An 8,671-nucleotide genomic window follows, 5' to 3' on the forward strand; every position below is an offset into this window, starting at 1 on the left:
TTGCTCCAGGTTAGGCAACCGTCATTATTTACGGCCTGGGGGTCGGAGGAATCTGAGGGAGGTCACTCAAAAAATTGAAAGCTACAAGGAGGGGGTTGCTCAAAATGTGGAGAGAAAGGAGGGGTACTCAATTTTTTATGCAAACTAAATTGACACACCTCTCAGATTGCACCATTGCACACATCAATTTCTTAATTCAGTAAGGGGGCACCCCTCTCATGCTCTGCCTTTGGGGTGTTCTATCAGTTTTACTAGTAAAAAAAAATTGAAAACACCTCTAAGATTGCACCATGTACCATTGCACTCATCAAATTTCTCAAAATTTTCCATGCAAGAGAAGGAACACCCTTCCTCTGACACTTTCCCCCTTCGCCTTTGATTTTTCCCCCTGTACTTTCAAATTCTGCTCTGTCAAATTATCTTAGTGAAAATCCTGTCATGATACCAATCCAAATTATGAGGTAACCGATGATAATGTAATTTAACTTTTCTAAATGAGGGGGGGGGGTTCAGTCAAAATTTCTGTTGGCAGGGGGGTTTCGAAATTTCAGAGTTGCCGATGAAATTCCCCCCGACCACCCCCCTAGGCGGTTAATAATGACGGCTCCCTTACCTGCGAAGTATCCTGCTAAGGCTACTCTACAGTCTTCTCTATACTCTCATTTTAATAAATACATTCCACTCTATTTATTTATTAATGAAGGATCAGCCAGAGGTGGCAGCTTTAGGATTGATCAGCCAGAAGTGGCAGCTTTCGATGGATCAGCCTGGAGGTGGCAGCTTTAGACTTCACAAACTGATACCCTAAAGTCCCAAGTTTTTAGAAATCATCTGACAGGATTGCAGTGAATGGTCCACGTAGCCATCCTTCGTTATCACAGATCGCCATCGACCGTGACGTTTGAAACATCTGTCACTTGACAGTTGGCCGCAGCTGTGGCACTTCCAGCTTTAAAAGAATGTAACCTATATCAGTCCGGGTCAGCTCCAAAATTGGAGACGCTATACCATAATATTTTCCCCCACTCATTAGCCAATCAGCGACCAGCGCGCCATCAGTAAAAATTATATTTCCTGGCAACCTCCACATGCGTCCTTCGTTACGTACGCCATACTGTGTCGAACTCCCGCGCCGTATTCTGTCATAATGTCGAACAGTTGTGTGGCCACTCTGTCAAAACACAATTTCAAAATCGCGTACCAGTTTTATTCTGGCTAAGACAACCAAACCCCATATATCGCTGTGATTCCTAGACTCTGGCTTGAAGTCCTGCGAAATATAAATCGTGTACCTACACAGATCGTTCAGAATACCCATTTGTATCGGAGATGGCAGCGATACAAATTCTACCGTATGGGGAACAGTTGTGTGGCCACTCTGTCAACACATTTTCAAAATCGCGTACCATTTTTAGTCTGCGTTTGACAACTACAAAACAGGTATCGTTTTAAAGCTCTGACATTGCTCTTCTTTCTTGCAAAATTTTATACGCGTACCTACACAAATAACCTTTATAACAGTATTTCTAATAGAGATGACGAACATCCACAAAATGATTCTCGGTACTTGAGCGAAATCGATAAACTGGGGGTAGAAATGAATCGTCAATATTTCGAATATTTGTCCACTAATCGGCTCCTTGTTGGACATGACCTTCTGCAGAACACGTGGATTATGTTGACTGTCGAAATTCGTCGAAATTCACAAGACAGGGGCTTAATAAGCGGCCCAAAACTGCCGATCACACTTGGTGGGTAATATGTGACCCAGCGTGACCTGTACTTTATTAATGATGTAATCTGGTCGATGATTGGCTGAATACCGGAATACATTATCATAATGAGTCTCCAATTTTGGAGCTGACCCGGACTGTATATTAGCTCTCTCTCCCGCTATCTCTTCCAATCTGTTTACGATAGTTTCCCTGGCCCTGGTATAAGTCAAAGATTTGTTCATAGTTACTCGCTTAATACCACTGCATGTGTGCAATAACGGTTGAAACAAAACTTGTTAATCAATATCAATAAGCTTATTGCATAGACTACTATAACATTGCACATTAGCATATGGACATGCTATAGCTCCCAACTAGCTAAGCAATTGCTACTTCATTCCCTTTTCTATATTGGTCTGTTTTACTTGATTCAATGTTGAGTATTGTGTGATCACTGTGAAAACTAACATATTTGCATGTCAGACGACAAGAGTGGAATGAGACAAGTGGAATGGTTAAATAAGTTGACATATGAGTGTGAGGCCGAACACAAAAAGGCAACGATGACAAATGCAATTAGTACATTCCAGAGGAGTTGGGCTTGTCTTGCTTTTGTTTTGTCTATCCTACGCAAAGATCCGATCACGCCAGAAACGATGACAGCACCATGTGCAAAATATGAACATACAAGAGACATGATAGCAATAAGAGACATTACCATGATAACATTGGCATTCACAGTATTTCTACATTTTGATGAAATGATTAGTCTAATTCATCAAAATGTAGAAATGCTGTGATGTTAATTTTGTGTACACTCTGTAGTTCTGCTTGAAAGAGTCATGTAGGCGAGCGGCAGGCTCACCTATTTTTCACACTTAATGTACCCACCTTACATACAGCCACATCATACATCATTTAAAAGCTTATTATCTCTACTTCAAGAAAATTGACGATATATGTGGAGCTGCCAAGTAGGGCCATAACCCCCTAATTTGCATAATTCACATGGGTACCCAATTTGCATAAATGTGATATAAAATTAGGAAATTCATTGTTAACTACTCTAAACATACTTTTAAACTATCGAGTGATATATCAAATGAAAGGTATTTGCATGTAGAATACAAAATTGATATCCAAAAAGATATTTAAAATGGTTTTACTGAAATATTTTCATATTAATACTGAAAAAAATATTTTACCCTTTTGAATAACAATATTTTAAAAATTTGAACACATACAGCCACATCATACAGCCACATTATACATCATTTGAAAGCTTACTATCTCTACTTGAAGAAAATAGACAACATTTAGCTGTCAAGTACGGCCGTAGCCCTTAATTTGCATAAGTCCCACGGGTACCCAATTTGCATAAATGCGATTAATATTAGATATTTATTATTCACTACTCGAAAAATACTTTAAACTATCGAGTGATATATCAAATGAAAGTTATTTGCATGTAGAATACTGAAAAGACATCCAAAAAGACATTTAAATTCATTTTACTGAAATATTGTCATATTTATATTGAAAAAATATTTTCCCCTTTTCAATAAAAATATTTAAAAAAAATTAATACAAAAAGCCAAATCTTACAGCATCATCATACGTTATTTGAAAGCTTACTATCTCTACTTCAAGAAAATTGACAATGTTTAGCTGTCAAGTACGGACGTGGCCCTTAATTTGCATAATTTACATGGGTACCCTATTTGCATAAATGCGATATAAAATTAGAAATTTATTAACTACTATAAACATACTTTAAACTATCGAGTGATATATCAAATGAAAGGTATTTGCACGGAGAATACAGAATTGATATCCAAAGAGATATTAAAATGATTTTACTAATTTTTTTTCGAACTAATGTAGAACAATATACTTTCCCCTTTTTAATAACGATATTTTAATAATTTTAACACATAGAACCGCATCACACAACCACATCAAACGTTATTTGAAAGCCTGTTATCTCTGCCTCATGAAAAATGACGATATGCAGCTGACAAATAGGGCTGTAATGATTTAATTTGCATAATGCACACGGGTACCTAATTTGCATGAATACAATATAAAATTACAAAAATCCATTGTAAAGTACTCTAAACTTACTTTTCAACTATCAAGTGATATATCAAATGATAGGTATTTGCATGTAGAATAGAATCATGAACTCCAAACGTGTATTCAAAATATTCTTATTAAATATTTTCAATTAAATCGTAAACATCTTGACTAGTTTTTAATATTCAAAATATTGTGTACTAATAACAAGTAATGCTAAAGTTATGGGGATAAATATCTGAATTTGTTTTGCAATTGTTTTTTTGTTTATTAAGGATACGCAAACTGGAACATTTTCCTGTCTAATTCCCGTATAGCTGAACAACAAGAATACATAAAACCAATTGGAACTAATTCGGGATAATTGGGTCTTCATATTTTGCAAATTTTCTAAAGCGTGTTTTGTGCTCTATAGTTGAGTGTTGAAATATAACAAGTTACTCTTAAAAACAAGTAGATGAGCTTAAATTTGCAAATTAAACCGACATTACTTCACCATCCAATTATATATAATCCCAAATTAGTTCCAATCTTGTTAGAAATAGCTGTGTTTTGAATGGCCCTTTTGTATTATTGATGTCATTTTTGTTTCAATTTCTCTAGAAATCTTGTTTGATGGAGACATCATTGGTTACTACATCTGTGTTACATCTGTATTTTCAGTTCAGTTATGTGGAATATGTAGACGGAAGGCACCATATTTCATTTATCGTATTTATTGTTATATAATGAAGGAAAAGCAACTCAACACACCGTTCATATCTTCGTTGTTTGCATTTTGTGTATGATATTGTGTATATTGTCAGTGTATATTATGTTTGGTTGCTTTATATAAAGTGTTAATTAGCCATGGCGATTATTCCAGTTAACAGTAAAATACTAGCACCACTTACAACTTAGTACCTTATGCTAAAAATACAAGTGAACAAAATGACGCCCACGAGGAAAGTTCGTGGGCCGCCCAATTATAAGTGGATGATGCAATCCAACCTTTCACAGATCAAAATTCATTGACTATTTTCTCAAATAAATCGTGAAGAAATAAACAACATACATCAAAGATACGACTGATTTTACACGGAAAATTGAGACAATAAAAGTTCCGGCCAATGCGACATTGGTAACACTAGACATTGCTTCAATGTACACTAATACAACGCACAATGAAGCAATGGAATCAGTCGACAGATCATTAAATCAGGAAAGATCATCAGATGATTGCATAATCAAACAACCAACAACAAAATACATGATAGCTATGCTGAAAATGATCTTGAAAAACAACACTTTCAAGTCAACAGTGAATGTTACCGTCATGTATTTGGGTGCGGTACGAGATCTCCAGTTTTACCAGAAATTCCCGACATTACATTTCACAAGACAAAATGAGAATAATTCAGCAACACACTGAACAAATATTGCTCTGACTGAGATTCAGAAACGATGTATGATTCTCATTGGAACTCAACACGAGCTTAATGAATTCATATCAAACATGAACAAATGCATCATACTTCCAAATTTTCGAAAGCTCTTCTCAAGAAATCATATCGTTAGACCTCATTATCTATAAAGGTCATCGGTGGAACAAAGAGAACATTCTCGACTGCAAAACACACAAAACCAACAGATACATCGCGGTTCATGAAACCAAACGGCAACATTCAAGGGCCTTGTTAAACGTGATACATTACGATACATTAGAACAATCATGCAACAACAAGGCGATAGAGAATACAGTCATTCAATCAGTGCACATGTTTAACCCAAAAAGATGAAGGACTGATGAAGACAACTCTATTCTCGAAAGGTAGCATCAAAGGATTGCAGTGTCACATTAGTCTTGCTACCCCATGCTATAGGGCAGAACACGTAGATTAGGGTTACATCTCGCCATGGCAAAGCAACACTATACATAAAACGGCCAAATATAACATAATATACACTTACAATATACACAATACCATACACAAAATTCAAACAACTAAGATATGAACGATTTGCGGAGCTGCTTTCTCTTATTACATGTCACCAATTGTGTCTGCTGTCAAATTAATCTTCCCTGCACAGACCTTTGTTCCTGCAGGCCAAGGCAGAGATAACTGTAGCAACCCTTTTACTCATGACAATGCTGGTGAGGAAGAGGATGATGAATTCCTACAATTACTAGATTTACTGGAAATGACATGAATGATTTGGATCATGAATCATGCCATTACTTTGACTGCAGCTTACTCTGACACATTGTTTTAGCTACAGAGCTACATTTCAACAACTACAATAGTGTCGTTCGTGTGGATCTTTTTGTTGCATGATACTCTTAGTTGATTTTTTAAATATCATTATAAAAAAGAGGAAATATTATTTCGACAGAAATATGAAAATATTTCCGTAAATTAATTTAAATATCACTTTTGATATCAATTTTGTGTTTTACAAGCAAATACCTTACCACAGACCATATATCACTTCATAGTGTAAAAGTGTGTTTAGAATAGTTAACAATGAATTTTCTAATTTCATATCTCATTTCTGCAAATTGCTTACCAGTGTAATTTATGGACATAAAGGGGTACGGCCTTCCTTGATAGCTCCACATTGTCAATTTTCTTCAAGTAGATATAATAAGCTTTCAAATGACGTATGATGTGGCTGCATGATAGGACTGTATGTGTTAAAATTTTTAAAATATTGTTATTCTAAAGGGGAAAATATTTTTTCCATATAAATATGAAAATATTTCAGTGAAATCAATTTTAATATCTCTTTGAATATTCATTTTGTATTCTACATGTAACTACCTTTTATTTGATATATCACTCGATAGTTTAAACGTATGTTTAGAAAAGTTAACTATAAATTTATAATACTATATCGCATTTATAGAAATTGGGTATGCGTGTTTATTATGCAAATTAGGGGGTTATGGCCCGATTTGGTAGCTCCAAATTGTCAATTTTCTTGAAGTAGAGATAATAAGCTTTCAAATGATGTATGATGTGGCTGTGTGTTGTGGCTGTATGTGTTAAAATTTTTAAAATATTGCTATTCAAAAGGGGAAAATATTGTTTTCCATATAAACATGAAAATATTTCAGTATTATCAATTTCAATATCTCTTTGAATATCCATTTTGTATTCTACATGGAAAGACCTTTCATTTGATATATCACTCGATAGTTTAAACGTATCGTTAGAGAAGTTAACAATAAATTTCAAATATTATATCGCATTTATGCAAATTGGGTACCCTTGTTAATTATGCAAATTAGGAGGTTATGGCCCTACTTGGCAGCTCCACATCATCAATTTTCTTAAAGTAGAGATAATGAGCTTTCAAATGACGTATGATGTGGCCGTATGTAAGGTGGGTACATTAAACTCCTAAAATAAGGCCCTTTTTGTGGATTCGCCGCTCGCCTAATGTGGGAAAGCAAAATATGTCATATTTCTACATTGGTTTTACAGAAAACTAGTGCACAATGTCACACATAAGTTTTTAGTTATCAAAGCAAAACTGCAGAGAGGGTTCTGGATAATCACTAGAAGAGCATTGAATGGGCTAAGTTAGCTGGGACCCTTTCATGCAATGTCTACAACAACATTTCTTCCAATTTCCACTGCAAGAAAGGAGTGCAATCTGGGACAGACAGTGCTTCTGACAGCCTGTGCACCTGTAGACACCCTCTACAGACAAATCCCAGCAATGGCCAAATGGGTCCCTTGAAACTGTCAAAAAGTGAATGTGCTGACAGACACTTGTAAGCACCGCGCTTGGGGCACCTGCAAAGATTACAAAACAGGTGTTCTGTACAGCTTTATAGCACACTAAGTTCTATATTGTTATGGTACATGTATCGTAATTGGTTTTAGATGCCACTCAGCAGGACCAGCTTAAACTTCTTCTTCATGAGGTGTGAATCAAGTGATTTTAGGTCATTGACAACTTAAAAGCTGATTGACAGGATCTTCAAGCCATAACCTGTGCATGTCTAAATTTCATTTTAAAAAATCAAAAACTATGCAAAGTAAGCTGCCTCTGATGCTGAGAAATTTTTAAAGTAAGAATGTGTTAGGGTTCACATTTCTTTTGTTACTTCCAGCTAACCTTTGAGCCAGATTTTAATTTTGCTTTTTCACTAAATGTGTCCCGTACGATTATATGACAGTGGTGTTCACTACAGAATGACATATTTCATCAAGTACATACAGTATTTTCAATCAGGTTCAAACCTACAACCTACGGTATCAGTCACCTAGCAGAGAAGCAACAGATAGAATTGCTCGGCCAAATGCCCAATCTCAAAAGAGAGTGGTTCAATAACCAGCTAAGTTGTCACATTTTTCTGACTGTGACCCCTCCACACATTGTAGAGGTCAGAAGCACTCAGGCTCGCACATTGTGAAGTTTCAAAGAAGACATTTTAGACTGGATGAAAGACAGTTTACAGTATCCTAACCAGCCATGTTGATTTTGCCACCAACTCAAGATAGTTCTCTGTTCAGCATTACATTTGCTGGTATTGGGCAGACCCACAGGAATTTCCATAAATTCCTGAATTGACTGTGGCACACAGAGTTCATGAGTTGTACGGCACACTGCCACTTGCATTTTGACAAAAATTGGCGTTTGCTCACTGAGTACAGAAAGCAACAGTAACTTTATTAATTACAACAGTCAACACATTAACTACATGTATATGAAAACTTTTAAATTATTCACAACACAATTTACATGTCACTGGTGGTTTTAAGTCCAATTCATACAGCGATCAATTAAACGTATAAATTGATGCAAGGATACTTAATCTCACAAAGATGCATATTACACAAGAATTTTTTAAAACACTTAGAAAGTTTAGTCTATGAACATCATGAAAA

Source organism: Ptychodera flava, chromosome 15, assembly GCF_041260155.1.
Source record: "Ptychodera flava strain L36383 chromosome 15, AS_Pfla_20210202, whole genome shotgun sequence".
In the NCBI taxonomy this organism is placed as follows: domain Eukaryota; kingdom Metazoa; phylum Hemichordata; class Enteropneusta; family Ptychoderidae; genus Ptychodera; species Ptychodera flava.